Source organism: Sus scrofa, unplaced genomic scaffold, assembly GCF_000003025.6.
Source record: "Sus scrofa isolate TJ Tabasco breed Duroc unplaced genomic scaffold, Sscrofa11.1 Contig1263, whole genome shotgun sequence".
Classification (NCBI taxonomy): Eukaryota; Metazoa; Chordata; class Mammalia; order Artiodactyla; family Suidae; genus Sus; species Sus scrofa.
Genome location: NW_018084850.1, coordinates 1 through 16,289, shown reverse-complemented (window position 1 = coordinate 16,289; position 16,289 = coordinate 1). Strand labels below are relative to the sequence as shown.

Below are 16,289 nucleotides of genomic sequence, written 5' to 3'. Positions count from 1 at the left end.
AGCACAATATCCAGGTATGCAGCCTCCTAGTTTCCAGTGTTTCCTCAACCTTATCAAACAACCTCTCTTAACTATTTTCATGACTAGGTCTTTCAAGTGTTTATGGTAGAAATATGACAAATGATAAATAAAGTCAAAGGGAGTGTAGGTGCTGTAAGACAAGTGAGAGACCAAATACTAACTGGCCTTGTGATGGGATGGGAGGAAGGTTGGGAGAGCAAGGTCACAGAAAGCCTCCCAAAGAAGGTAGCAGGTAGGCTAGGTTTTAAAGGCGAGGAAACAATTTGTCAGGCAAAGGACAGGGGACTAAAGAGGGCATTCCAGGCAGGAGAGGCATATGTGCCATGCAATTCAGCATAGTACTTTTGAAGATTTGAAAATGAATCTGTGTACCTGTAGACAGGATGCTGTCTAGAGAGATGTGGGTTTTATATTGAAGACCATGAGAAGACATCAGTTTTGAGGAGCAAACAGGAATGCTATCGGAAAAATATATGTACATGTATTTAGGTATGTACATGTAGATTTAGGTAAGTACATAAATATATACTTCAACTCTTAACAGTGTTATTTCTAGTTGTCAAATTGATAAAGGAACTTCAAAACAGTCAGAAAATAATTAACAAAATGGCAACAGTAAGTCTTTACCTATTCATAATTCCTGTAAATATAAATGGATTAAATTATTTAATCAAAAGATATAGAACATCTAAATGGATTTTTTAAAACTGAGATCCAAGTATATGCTCCATATAAGAGACTCACTTTAAGAAACACATAGATGAAAAGTGAAGGGGTGGAACAGGTATTCCATGCAAACCTCTGTGAAGACAAAATTGCTGGTTTATCTGTCTACATAAAGATAAAGTAGCAGAGCATCAGAACGTGAAGGACTCCAAGATGCTGTAACCTCAGTCCTATTGTTGAGTCATTTGAGCTGTTGCCAGCTACTTGGTTGGGCAGGAGGTGTTAAGAGGGCACTCCATCTTTAGCCCTCAAAGGCTCCCCTGCTTCACCCATGTCCTCTTTTGCCCCCTGCAAAGAAAGGAGGCAGTTGAAATGACTCCCTCCTTTCTCCTCATTGGGATCCGTCTAATGCCTCTGGCTGATTCCCTAGCAGCATTTAAATATGAACTCTAAAAAACTGTAGTTCTAAATAGCAAGTATAAAACTTATCTCTAATAAACAAGAAGAGTTAACACAATTTATTGGGGACAGTGAAAAATGAAAATGCAGCATCATTTTTTGAAAATTATTAAAAGTTTCAAGATGTTGAAAACAAAGCATTAAATCAATCATGGGGACCTGTTAACACAGATCCCTGAGTGACTGCATAGAACACATGCCCATGAAGCATGCTTTGTAATAAAAGAACATTTTAAAGACAATGTCATTTTTACTTGAGGAAGAAAATAATTTGTGAGTAAGACCTCAAAGAAACAAACAGGAAACAGGAAAATCTCTGATCCTGATGTCATCAAAATGAAGGATCTCTAGATAGTTGAGGAATCTGTAGATGAGATGATTGGTATTGCAAGAATACTGCTATTACCTCTAGAACCAGAAATCCCAATTTGAACCCTATTTTCACACTTTGTTGAAAAACAGGGAAATTTAATGATGACTAGAGTTAATAATAGGATATTGTATACCCAATTTATTGTATTGTACACTTTGAATATACACAACTATTTTCTTCAATTCTTCCTCAACAGAATTAGGAGGGAAGAGCAAAATATACTTAAATTTTCTGAGCCTCACTTTTCTTTCTTGAAGTAAAGAAGGAATGATTTTAATACTTCCTACACTGGGTGTTTGAAAGAAACAATAAACTAACACATGTAAAGAACCCAGAACAATAATTTACAAAGTCAGCACACAATAATTATTTATATTATATTCATAGCACATTCCATAGCTAGAAATTATTGATGGGATGAATAGATAATGAACTTTTGCAAAGCCCAAAAAATGAACCTCTGTAGAAAGATGAAAGAAGTACATGGCATTTATAACTAATTAGAAGGCTTGAAGAAATGTCAGATAGCATATATACAGTCCTTGGAATCAAGCATATAAAATATTTTATATAAAAGATATAGCAAGAAGTGAAGATACACATTGGAGAGACCAGCCTCATTCTCATGGAGAGAAATGTGAACTTTAGGATCCCAAACTTAGAAAATAATTTAGTGTTATTACCAACAATGAAGAGTCAGATTTGCAAGAAACAAAAGTAATACTACTTCTCCCTATTCCTCTTCTTTTGTTTTCCATAGGACCACATTAATAAATGAGTAAAAATAGTAAACATCTTTCTCTATGGATCAATGGTATATGATTGGCCCTCATTCCTTAACTGTCATTGCACAATTTTTTCCACTTTACACACAGAGTTTTTATGGGGAAGTCCCCAAGAGGAGAAAGTGTATCCTTCAACCCTTGTCACAGGAAATGAAAGGTAATTTAAGAGAACATGAGGCTACTGAGACTTGTACTGTCCATGGTTCTGAAACAAAGAAAGAAGCATATTAGGGAAAAAATGTGAAAGTGTGGGGAAAATAAAGGAGCTCAAGATGAAAGTTCCCTAAGGAAAATTCTCTTATATTGTAGATGTAGGAATGGATCCTCTTTGTTCTTACAATAATCCTCTCAAACGCAGGAGACATGATCTCTCAGGGTTTGTATGTCTAGAGATCTGTGGCTCATAAAAGACAGGCAGAATTTCAGAAAGAAATGGCTGGGGAAGATGATGAGCTTATGCTGCAACCCCAATACAAGCTATCACTTCAAATAGTTTTATACTATTTACTTTTAAAATATATTTTTACTATTTAATTTTCATGAGTATAAACCTGAAAAGATTCCATAGCTGTGAAGTTGAGTACTGAATCAGGTAGGAAAATGAATCAGGAAACAAGCTTGTAAGTTACTCATATTCTCTGTCATCTTGCTAGTATTAAAGTTAAATGCCCAGAATGTAGAGCTGGTTCTCCATCTTAGGATAGAATCCTCATTGTGTTGTGGATTATGAAATCTCTGTACTGCCTACATTTTTATTGCCATTTCTCTAGATAGTCTGCAAAGTAAATATGTAATCTTTAAATATCCATACTGTGGTAAATAAATCATTTAGTATAGGAAATTTGACTACAATTTTCTTTAAATTCTAAGAAAGAATTTTCCCCAAGTGAATTTTTCATATAATATTGATTTGTGGGTCAGAAAACAAAACAAAACAAAATGTATCTTAAGTATTTATATCTTAAACAGGAGTAATAATTTTAACAATATAAAAAAATATACGTGGCTATCAAACAAAGCTACTCTGAGTTCCTTGAAGACAGCATTTTATACAGGTGGAAAAAATTTAAATAGTTTCTCAAATATTTCTCTATGTATATAGTCTAGAGAGCCCTAGAAATGTTCCGTAATTCACATTTTTATTTTTTATTTATTTTTATTTTTTTGTATTTTGTCTTTTTAGGGACGCACCTGTGGCGGGATATGGAGGTTCCCAAGCTAGGGGTCAAATCAGAGCTGTTGCTGCCAGCCTGTGCCAGAGCAACAGAAACGACAGATCCGAGACATGTCTGTGACCTATACCACAGTTCACCACAACACCTGATCCTTAACACACTGAGTGAGGCCAGGGATCGAACCCACAACCTCATGTTTCCTAGTCAGATTTGTTTCCACTGCACCATGATGGGGACTTCTTTTTTTCTTTTTTATTCACATCAAATCTTTTTCTTCTCCTTTCATGGATTTCCCAAATTTTGAATGATTCCCTTTTCATATGAAGCACACCAATGTTTGCATATACTTTCAGATCTCCAAATAGTCCTAATTTCTCTCTCTGTGTATGTTCTTAGGTAAAAACATTTTCAGATAGTTTCTTATTAGGTCAGGAGATAGTGGTGTAGTGGAGTAGTTTAAAATTTACCCTCTGTTAACAGCTGACTTAGAACCTTAAAGGACAAGTGGTATCAGAATGTAGAAATTCATAAATAAAATGGTAGGATAAAAATATGCACTGAATCCTGGGAGAAAGAAAAATACTATGATAAATCTAATGAAGAAAAACAGGTAGGTGAGTAACAGTTCATAACCAACACATAACCTTACCATTGTGTAAGCTAAAGGCCACATATTGTAAAACCTCCGTGCTGGGACTATTAAAACAATAGGCTTGCCCTCAAAATATTGTTGTCCAGGAGGGAAAATCCTCAGCTGGAGGACTCTAATGTCCAGTAGAGATGGTATTCCATATACTCTTCTGTCTTTGCTTTTAAGTGATGCCCAATCAAACATCGGTCACTGAATTTCTTCTCCTCGGAGTGACAGACATCCAAGAACTGCAGCCTTTGCTCTTCGTGCTTTTCCTCGCAATTTACTTGGTCATCGTGGCTGGGAATGGAGCCATCCTGATGGTTGTCATCTCTGAGCCAAGACTCCATTCTCCTATGTATTTCTTCCTGGGAAACCTGTCCTGTCTAGATATCTGCTACTCCACAGTGACACTGCCAAAGATGCTGGGAACTTCCTCTCCTCACACAAAGCAATTTCTTTCTGGGGATGCATAAGCCAGCTTCACTTCTTCCACTTCCTGGGCAGCACAGAGGCCCTGTTGTTGGCCGTGATGGCTTTTGACCGCTTCGTGGCTATCTGCAAACCACTTCGTTACACTCTTATCATGAATCCTCAGGTCTGTGCTCAAATGGCTGTCACTGTCTGGATCATCGGTTTTCTCTATGCCCTTCTGCACTCCGTAATGACCTCTCACTTAAACTTCTGTGGTTCCAACCATATCCATCACTTCTTCTGTGATATTAAGCCTTTGCTGGAGTTAGCCTGTGGGAACATTGAGCTTAACCAGTGGCTGCTCAACACTGTCACAGGGACTATTGCCATGGGTCCATTCTTTCTAACACTTCTCTCCTATGGCTACATTATCACCCATCTTTCCTTCAAGACCCATTCCTGCAGCATGCTTCATAAAGCACTGTCCACTTGTGCCTCCCACTTCATGGTAGTTGTTCTTTTCTTTGCTCCCGTTGTTTTCACGTATATTCGTCCTACCTCAGGTAGCTCCATGGACCAGGACAGGATCATTGCCATTATGTACAGTGTGGTCACTCCTGTACTAAATCCACTCATCTATACTTTGAGGAACAAGCAAGTAAAAGGAGCCTTAAGGAGGGTGATCAGAAGGAGGCTCTGACTTGAAGGAGTCTAGAGAAGTCTTCTGAGGCATAAAAAAAGGCAATGAGAAAGTTGATATGTGAAATTATACTGCTTCTCAAATCATTTGCCATGTATATAACAGAGGGTACTGGATAAAAAAATAAATGGGTAAGTCTAGTCAAGTTGTATTAAATAATGCGTTCTTAGGTAGTAGAAAGGGAAGTTGAACAAATGAAACACCAGCCATGGAACTCTAATGCTGAATTTGTTTGTGAGGTATCAGGTGAATAAACTGATTTGTTATATATTCTGATTTGTTCATCTCTAAATTTACATATATATATATGCCTATGTTGCCCATGAAGTGTATAGATAGTTTTTAAATCTGTTTATTTGTATGATCCTTCCAAGTTGGTAATTTTAGTAATATTTTTAAGAATTTTAATTTAGGACCATAATTACTCAATTAAAAAAATTAACATTGACCTATATCTTTAATGGGAATTTTAAGACATACCTCATGATTTCATGTGATCCAAGTGGGGAGGAAAAAAAGTAATTAAGGAAAATGACCCTGTAATCATAAATTAACAGAAATAATATAACCAGTGGTTCATCTAAAGAGTTCTGGAACCATCATTTTCAGAGATGTTTTAGAAGTCAAATGGTTCAACTGTCAAGGATTATTGTGAAATGTTATTAAAAGTGAAGGCAGGATTAACTAATATCTCAAGAATATCTTCTATACTATTTGTGGGGGGTTTTTCCCCTCAACTTCTGGTCATGGAAAGAGTTGACTTACAGAATTTTTTCTACTTTTTTTGTTTGGTTTTCCTCTTCTAAATTTACTTCAACAATCTAAATTATTAGTTTTATTTTTCAGTTCCGTGGAAAGGAAAAAAAATAGGTAAATGACTTGCTAAAGGTTATTATTCATAGAGGGAAGAAAAAAGAACCAAGATGTTTGGAGTCTTGAATTCTAATTTATGAATATTCCCATGTGATATGAATTGTATACAAAAAACCTGATAAACCAGGTAAGAAAAATGGAATGAAGTAAGAGAGCAAATGAAGAAAAAAATCACACAAGTAATGTCAAATAAATTACCTCTACCTTCTCTGATAACTAAATAAAAGAATATTTTTAAAACTTCAATAATGAAGGTATTTTGGGTACAATAGATGCCCTTTCTGTCTTCCATATTGGACAGCTGTGGATGCTGTTTTGGATTCCATGCTAATTCCTAGAGTTAAATTTCTACATAGACCAACTTGCGATGTCCTAGGTTGTTTAGAGAAAAACAGAATAAACACAGGCGATGTCCTAGGTTGTTTAGAGAAGAAACAGAATAAAAGCAAAGTTACATGTATCAGCTAGCACATACCAGCAGAGTAACACTGGACCTTGATTTTGAGAATGTGTAGGAGACTGGAACATAAAATTGGATTTTATGTTAGAATCCCTTACCATGGGGACATTGTACTCTTAGGAAATACCCAAGGGATGTGGCTCTTAGAAGCTTAGACAAGGCAGTGGTCCATGATGATGAGTGTGGAAATGCCTGAGTTGCCCTGGCAGATGATAGGAGAAGGATAAAAGAGATTCAGGAAAGTGGAGTGGACATATCCTGTGAGGTGAGAAAATACACCAGAATCTCATGTTCCATGAGAGAGCATAGAGGAGATATAACATTCACCAAGATAATCAGGAATGTTCTGGTAGAGGAGTATCAGAATTACCAAGTTCAGTGGTGACTCTCCTCTGTAGACTGGGGCTGATGATTGGAGAGATAATTCAGAGCTGGATCAATAAAAGTGATGGAGAAAAGGGGGGATCTTAAGCAATAGAACACAGATGGTAGAACTGAACCCCCAGAATACTTAAAATTTCCACTATGAACAGTGAGGTCAGAGGGGCAGCCAAGAAGCCCGGACCCACAGAGAGTTGTGGAGATGGTTAAGACAATATACTATCTCTAGGGGCAAAATTAAAGGGCAGTCAGCAAGGGTGCTGCTTAAACTCTACAGTTAAAAGGCAAGAGTGGAGAAGCAGAACACTGAGCGAACTTCCCCAGCAAAAGGTCACAATTACCTGTGCTGTTTCTTGACCTCAGTGCCTGAAAACTCAGTCATGGCCCCAGAGAAGAAGTGGACTGCAACACCATGGCAAACAAACATTACCTGAAAAGATACCCCTATTCTTCCCCAAAGAGAACTATCTCCATTTATGTTCCATTTAACTGTACACTGAGAAAAGGAAAATACCAAAATATTTCAAGGACTATCAGACACTTGGTCTGAGTTGGCATCAGCATGCCAAGAACCAAAGCATCATCCTGGCTCTATGTGAGAGGGGGCATAAGAGAATGGGTAATAAATGGAGTCAGAGTAAATCCTTATTTACAGTGTATCACCTGGTACTGCAGACACATGCAATAGTCATTCCCCAGCAATTAGGTGTAAAATTGGGAATGAACTACCTGGAAACTTTTTCAGCATGTCCTTGGTCAGTAGGAAATAAGCTTTAATACTAGAGAAGACCCATTAGAGGCCTTTGAATAGGTCTTCCGGCTGGAATATTAAACCAAAAACAGTATCACATTATGAATGGGATAGCCAAGATGAATGTCCCCTTTAAATGTCTAACGACAAAGATCATTTGAGTAGATCAGAAGAATCTTGGATAATGACTAATATAACTACTGATTTATCTCATAATATTTATTCATGATACATTTTTTCTGATATTTTCTTATATCTACTGTGCTTTCATCTTTGTTTTCAGGCAATTCTGTTTAGCTTGAGTAATCAAAACTTCCTGTCAAAGTTATTTATTTCTTGCTTGACTATTCCACAGATTTGGAGACTACAAAATCTTTATGACTGTAACAACAGATGGATGAAAATGTTTGACAAATTTCAATTATTTTTATAATAACTCTCAGAACACTAGAAATATAAGGAACACAACTAAATTTAATAAATGACAACTGAAAAACTTACTAAAATGTTGTCTATCAAAACTAAAGCCAACATCATGTGCTGTGAAGAACTTCAGAAATATATCTTCAAGATTTGAAAGAAAAACAAATGTTTTCCACTATCACATTTCTACTATTATAATTGAAGTTGTCAGCCAATATAACTAAATAAGAAAATAATAGTAAATAAAAGAAGAGGAAAGCAAGAGGCAAAAATTCTAATAATGATGAGTACATTATTATCAATATGTTTAAAACCCTGTAGATTTACCCAAGAGTTGAAAACTTCCATTCATACAAAAACCTGCATATGGATGTTTATAGCAGCTTTATTTATAATTGCCAAATCTTTTTTTTTCTTTTTTACTGAATTTTATTTTTCCATATTTGGTTAACCTGTGTTTTGTCAATTTTCTACTGTACAACAATATATATATATATTCTTTTTCTCACATTATCCTCCATCATGCTCCATCGTAAGTGACTAGATATAGTTCCCAGTGCTATACAACCAGATCTCACTGCTTATCAATTCCAGAGGCAACAGTTTGCATCTATTAACCCTGGATTCCCAGTCCATCTCACACCCTCCTCCACTTCCTTGGCAACTACAAGTCTGTTCTCCAATCCATGAGTTTCTTTTCTGTGGAAATGTTCATCAGATTCCAGATGTAAATGAAATCATATGGTATTTATCTTTCTCTTTCTGACTTACTTCACTCAGGATGAGAGTTTCTAGTTCCATCTATGTTGCTGCAAATGGCATTATTTTGTTCTTTTTATGGCTGAATAGTGTTCCATTGTGTATATATACCACATCTTAATCCATTCATCTGTTGATGGACATTTAGGTTGTTTCCATGTCCTGGCTATTGTGATAGTGCTGCAGTGGATATATGGGTACAAGTGTCTCTCAAGGACAGTTTTGTCCAGATAAATACCCAAGAGTGGGATTTCTTGGTCATATGGTAGTTCTATATTTATGTTTCTGAGGTACCACCATACTGTTTTCCATAGTAGTTGTACCAGCTTACATTGCTACCAACAGTGTAGGAGGGTTCCCTTTTCTCCATACCCCCTCCAGCATTTGCTATTTATGGACTAATTAATGATGGCCATTCTGACTGATGTGAGGTGGTATTTCATAGCACTTTTGATTTTCATTCTGTAATAATTAGTGATGTTGAGCATTTTTCATGTGCTTGTCGGCCATCTGTATATCTTCTTTGGAGAAATGTCTATTCAGGTCTTTTACCCATTTGTTAATTGGGTTGTTGGCTTTTTGCTGTTGAGTTGTATAAGCTGTTTGTATATTTTAGAGATTAAGCCCTTGTCAGTTGCATCATTTGCAATTATTTTCTCTCATTCTGTAAGATATCTTTTTGTTTTTGGTTTTGGTTTTCTTTGCTGTGCAAAAACTTTTCAGTTTGATGAGGTCCCATTGGTTTATTTTTGTTCTTATTTCTGTTGCTTTGAGAGACTGACCTCAGAAAATATTCACGAAGTTGATGTCAGAAAGTGTTTTGCCTATGTTCTCTTCTAGGAGTTTGATGGTGTCTTTTCTTATATTTAAGTCTTTCAGCCATTTTGAGTTTATTTTTGTGCATGGTGTGAGGGTGTGTTCTAATTTCATTGCTTTGCATGCAGCTGTCCAGGTTTCCCAGAAGTGCTTGTTGAATAGACTTTCTTTTTCCCATTTTATATTCTTGCCTCTCTTGTCAAAGATTAATTGACCATTGGTGTCAGGGTTTATTTCTGGGTTCTCTATTCCATCCCATTGGTCTGTCTGTTTTGATACCAGTACCACACTGTTTTGATGACTGTGGCTTTGTAATATTGCCTGAAGACTGGGAGAGTCATGCCCCTTGCTTGGCTTCTGTTCCTCAGGATTGCTTTGGCAATTCTGGGTGTTTTGTGGTTCCATATAAATTTTTGGATTGTTTTATCTAGTTCTGTGAAAAATGTCATGGGTAATTTGATAGGGATTGCATTGAAATCTGTAGATTGCTTTGGGTAGTATGGCCATTTTTACAATATTAATTTTTCCAATCCAGGAACATGGGATATCTTTCCATTTCTTTGGATGCTTTTAATTTCCTTGATTAAGCTTTTATAGTTCTCAGCATATAAGTCTGTCACCTTCTTGGTCAGGTTTATTCCTAGGTATTTAATTTTCTGGGGTGAGATTTTAAAAGGCATTGTATTTCTGTATTCCTTTTCTAATATTTCATTGTTAGTATACAGAAATGCATCCGATTTCTGAATGCTAATCTTGTATGCTGCTACTTTGCTGAATTTATTGCTCAGTTCAAGTAGTTTTTGTGTGGAGTCCTTAGGGTTTTCTATATATAGTATCATCTCATCTGCATAGAGTGACAATTTTACTTCTTCTCTTCCAGTTTGGATACCTTTTATTTCTCCTGTTTGATAGTTGTGGTTAGGACTTCCAATACTATGTTATATAAAAGTGGTGAGAGTGGGCATCCTTGTCTTGTTCCAGATTTTAGTGGGAAGGTTTTCAGCTTTTCTCCATTGAGTATTATACTGGCTGTGGGTTTGTCATAAATCGCTTTTACTATGTTAAGGTATGTTCCCTCCACACCCACTTTGGTAAGAGTTTTATCATGAATGGATTTTGGACTTTGTCAAATGCTTTTTCTGCATCTATTGAGATGATCCTATGTTTTATTGTTTTTGTTTTGTCTTTTTAGGGCTGCACCCATGGCATACGCAGATTCCCAGGCTAGGGGTCAAATTTAAGCTACAGTTGTGGGCCTACACCACAGCCACAGCAACATGGGATCCAAGCCTCACCTGCAACCTACACCACCATGAACAGCAATGCCAGCTCCTTAAATCACTGAGCAAGGCCAGGGATTGAACCCTTATACTCATGGATTCTAGTTGGGTTCATTAACTACTGAGCCATGACAGGAACTCCAATCATGTGGATTTCAGTTTTTCTTTTGGTAATGTAGTGTATGACACTGATTGATTTGGGTATGTTGAATCATCCTTGTGACCCTGGATGAATCCCACTTGGTTGTAGTTTATGATCTACTTATATATTAATGGATTCAGTTTTCAAAATTTTGTTGAGAATTTTCACATGTTTATTCATCAAAGATATTGGCCTATAGTTTTCTTTTGTGGTAGTATCTTCATCAAGTTTTGGGACTAGGTGATGGCAGTTTCATAGACTATATTTGGGAGTGTGCCTTCTTCTTCAACCTTTTGGAAAAGTTTAAGAAGTATGGGTATCATAGGAGACTCCCTTCTCTGCAGCATGTGCATGCCCTTAAGCTTAGAGGGTGGGGCAGCTCTGCAGAGGCTATGGTGAGATGAGAAGCCTCTTGCTCCTTTAGGAGAGATTAGGCACTTCTTGTGCAGGCTACTGGTGGTCAGGCATCTATTGTGTGGGTTAAGGGCATAAGGGAACTCAGTGCGATGTGGTGCCTCTTACACGATCTACAGGTGGCAGGCACAGACCATGGCAGTCGTGTCAGAGGCCAGAGGGAGGCGAGACTTGCCACCACTGGGGGCCTGTGAGTGGGCTCCACCTGCGACCTCAGTCACCTCAGGGGTTGTCAAAAAAGAAAAAAAGAGGGCACTGCAATCAAGCACCATACACTGTTGCCTCACTCCTCTGGGAACACACCCACCTTGCAGCTGCCATTGCCAAACGCTCTGGGTGGCGGCCAGACACTTGGTCACTGTCCCTTCCCAAAATCCTACAACTAGGAGGAGCTGTTGCAGCACCTGCTGCATGGGCTATGTGGGACAGGGTGCTTCTTGCGTGGTCTGCAGCTGGCAGGGGCAAACCACCTCAATTATCCCTGATTGCAGAGGTGGGTGTGGCACACTGCCATTGGAGTTACCTGAACAAAAACCACTTGCAGCCCCATTCACCTGAAGGGCACCACAGAGGTGGGCATTGTGACCGAACACCACCTGTCGGTGCTCTTGCAACCCAGGAACATACCTGCCCTGCTGCTGCCACTGCCAAACATTCTGGGCAGTACCCACATGCCTGATCTCTGTCACTTTCCAGGATCCTGCAACTAGGAGCACCCTTTACAACATCTCATACGTGGGCTAAGTGAGATGGGTTGCTTCATGCATGGTCTACTGGTGGCAGGGGCAAACCACCACAGTTATCACTGACTCTAGAGATGGTCATGGCCTGCTTCCAATAGGGGTCCCTGAACAGGCACCACCTACGGTTCCAATAACCTCAGAGGATTGCACGCAATCAAACACAAGCAGTTCTTGCTCTCACTTCCCTGGGAACTCACACCCCCTGCTGTTGCTACTGCCAAATGCTCTGGTCACCCTGAAGGTCTGCCTACAGCTTATTACCATTTCCCAGGGTCCTGTAACTAGAAGTAGCCTGTGCCACCTTCCTGCAGGTCCTTGCTGCTGTTGAGAGCCCAATGACCAGACACTGACTCCTGGCCCTACCATTGCCTTATTCTCCCTGAAAACACACTGAGCATCCTGGGAATAACAGCCTGCTCACACCAAAGAAAGAGAGAGCAAATATTCAAACTCCCACACCAAAAATAAATATTAATCCCCCAAAATACAAAGAGGAATTCTTGCATAGAAGTAGCCTTACAAGACTTCAGTTTGGCTTCCCCAAACTCACAGTGAAAGAAAAACACAAGCAAAATGAAGAAGCACAAAAACCATTCCCAGTTAAATGAACAGGAGAATTCACCTAAAGCAGTCAACAATGAAACAGACCTCTGCAGTCTGAGAGACATTGAATTCAAAAGGGAGATAGTGAAAATACTGAAGGAACTGAGAGGACATGAACTGTAATGCAGATTCCTTTAGAAAGGAACTATAAAACATATGGAGGAAGCAAGAAAAACTAGAAAATTCATTTGCAGAGATACAAACGGAGCTAAAGGCAATAAACAGCAGAATGAATAATGCAAAGGAACGACTTAGTGATGTGGAAGATTAAATAATGGAAATCACCCAATCAGGACAGCAGACAGAAAAACGAATGAAAAAAACATGAAAGCAATATAGAAGACCTATGGGATAACATAAAGTGGGCCAATCTACGCATAATAGGAATTCCAGAAGGAAAATAAAAAGGAAAGGGGATTGAAAATATATTTGAAGAAATTATGGCTGAAAACTTTCCAAATCTAAAGGATACTGATATCAAGATAAAGGAAGCACAGACGGCCCCAAACAAGTTGAACCCAAACAGGCCCACATAAAGACATAGTAAAATAAAAATGGCAAAAGTTAAAGATGAAGAGAGGATTCTAGAGGCAGCAAGAGAAAAACAAAATGTTAATTATAAAGGAACTCCCATAAGCTATCAGCTGATTTCTCTGCAGAATCACTACAGGCCAGAGGGAATGGCAAGATATATTTAAAGTGCTGAAAAGAAAAAATTTGCAACCTAGAATACTCTATCCAGCAAGAATATCATTTAAAATAGAAGGGTAATAAAGAATTTCTTCAACAAACAAAAGCTAAAAGAGTACAGCAATACTAAACCCATTCTAAAAGAAATACTGAAAGGGCTTCTCTAAATTAAAAAAGAGGAGAGAAGAAAAAAGAGAAAAAGAAGAATTAAGATGGAGGAAACCACAACTGGAAAGGAGTCACTTAAATAAGCAGCATACAGATCTAAACATGAAGATGTGAAAAAAAAAAAGACATCAAAATCATACAATGTGGGGAAGGAAAGTAAGAAAATATAGATTCTTTTTCTATTTATTGATGTGTTTGTACCTATATTACTATCAGGCAAAAGAAGCAGATATAGGAAGGGTTTAACATGGTTAAAAAACAAATGAAAACTGAACATTACATTCACCAAAACTGGAAAGAAAAGTACTCGAGCATAAAATAATGGAAACCATCCACCCAAAAAGAAAAGAAGCAAAGAAGAAACACAGAATCAACTGCAAAAACAAGGTTTAAAATGGCAATAAATACATATCTATCAATAATCACCTTATATGTAAGAAACAGAATGTGTACATGTATGTGTAACTGGGTCACCATGCTGTACAGTAGAAAGAAAAAACTGCATTGGGGAAATAACAATTGAAAAAAATAATCACGTTAAATGGTAGTGGACTGAATGCTCCAAGCAAAGACACAGACTGGCAGATTGGATAAAAAAGCAAAAACCTTCAATCTGCTGCCTACAGAAAACTCACCTTAGGGCAAAGGACACATATAGATTGAAAGTGAGGGGATGGGAAAAGATATTTCATGACAATGGACAAGACAGGAAAGCAGGAGTTGCAATCCTCATATCAGACAAAATAGACTTTAAAAAAATGAAGGCCATAAAGAAAAACAAGGAAGGACACTATTTAATGGTTAAAGGATCCATTCAAGAAGAGGATATTACAATTGTCAATACATATGCCCTAATATAGGAGCACTCAGACACCTACAACAAATAATAGCAGACATAAAAGGAAATTGATGGGAATACAATCATAGTAGGAAACTTTAACACCCCACTCACATCAATGGACAGATCCTCTAGACAGAAAATCAATAAAGCAACAGAGATCCTAAAGGACACAATAAAAAAATGTTAGACTTAATCGACGTTTTCAGGACATTACATCCAAAAAAATCAGAATATATATTCTTCTCAAGTGCACATGGAACATTCTCAAGAAGTGATCACATACTGGGGGCACAAATCTAACCTCAACAAATTTAAAAGTATAAGCCATTATTTCAAGGAACTTCTTTGACAACAATGGCATGAAATTAGAATCAACACAGGAAAAGAAATGAGAAAAAACTTACTACATGGAAACTAAACAACATGCTGCTAAAAAACCAATGGGTTAATGAAGAAATCAGGAAGGAAATTAAAAATTACCTTGAGACAAATGATAAGACACAACCACTCAGAATCTACGGGATGCCACAAAAGCAGGCCTCAGAGGGAAATTCATAGTGAAACAGACCTTCCTCAAAAAGGAAGAAATATCTCAAATTGACAAATTAATCCAACACCTAAATGAATTACAAAAAGAAGAACAAACAAACCTAATGTCAGCAAAGAAGGAAATCATAAAAATCAAAGAAGAAATCAATAAATAGATATTTGAAAAACAATAGAAAAAAATCAATAAAACCAAGAACTGGTTCTTTGAAAAAGTAAATAAAATTGTCAAAGCTCTGGCTAGACTCACCAAGAAGAGGAGAGAAAAACCCAAATAACAGAATAGGAAAATGAAAAAGGAGAAGTCACAAATGATACTACAGAAATACAAAAAACCATGAGAGAATACTATGAACAATTATATGCTAACGAATTTGGTAACCTAGAAGAAATGGACAACTTTCTAGAGACTTACAGCCCTGCCCAAAACTGAATCAAGAATAAATAGATAAAATGAACAGACCAATCACTAGAAATGAAATTGAATATGTCATAAAAACACTCCCTACAAATAAAAGTCCAGCACCAGATGGCTTCACAAGCGAATTCTCCCAACATACATAGAAAAACTGTACCCATCCCTCCTTAAACTTTTTCAAAAGGTTTAAGAAGAAGGAACACTCCCAAGACATCCTATGACACCAGCATCACCCCTAATTCCAAAACCAGACAAGGATACCACCAAAAAAAGAAAACCACAGGCCAATATCTTTGATGAATATAGACACAAAAATGCTCCAAACAAAAAATTTTAGCCAACCCATCCCAAACCCATACAAAAAGATCATACATCCACCCCAGGTGGGATTCACCAAGGATGGTTCAAAATATGCAAATCCAGTCAACATCATACACCCACACTAACAAAAAGAAAAGTGAAAAACCCACATGCTCATCTCAACAGATGCCAGAGAAAGCATTTGACCAAAGTCCCAACATTCCTATTTATGACAAAAACTCCTTACCAAAGTGGGTATAGACGGTACCACATGCCCTTAACATAATTAAAGCCCACTTAATGACAAAGCTCACAGCAAACATTAATACCCCAGCTGGAGAATAGCTGAAAGCCCTTCCCACTAAATCTGGAACAAGACAAGGATGGCCACTCACCGCCTTTCATTCACACAGTACTGGAAGTCCCTAGCACAGAAATCAGACAATAAAATATTAGA

At 37.5% G+C, this 16,289-nt stretch overlaps 1 pseudogene; it reads left to right on the top strand.

Annotated features, from left to right (window-relative positions):
- Window positions 1–4,272: 4,272 nt before the first annotated feature.
- On the top strand, window positions 4,273–5,711 carry LOC110258117 (annotated as a pseudogene).
- Window positions 5,712–16,289: the final 10,578 nt, after the last annotated feature.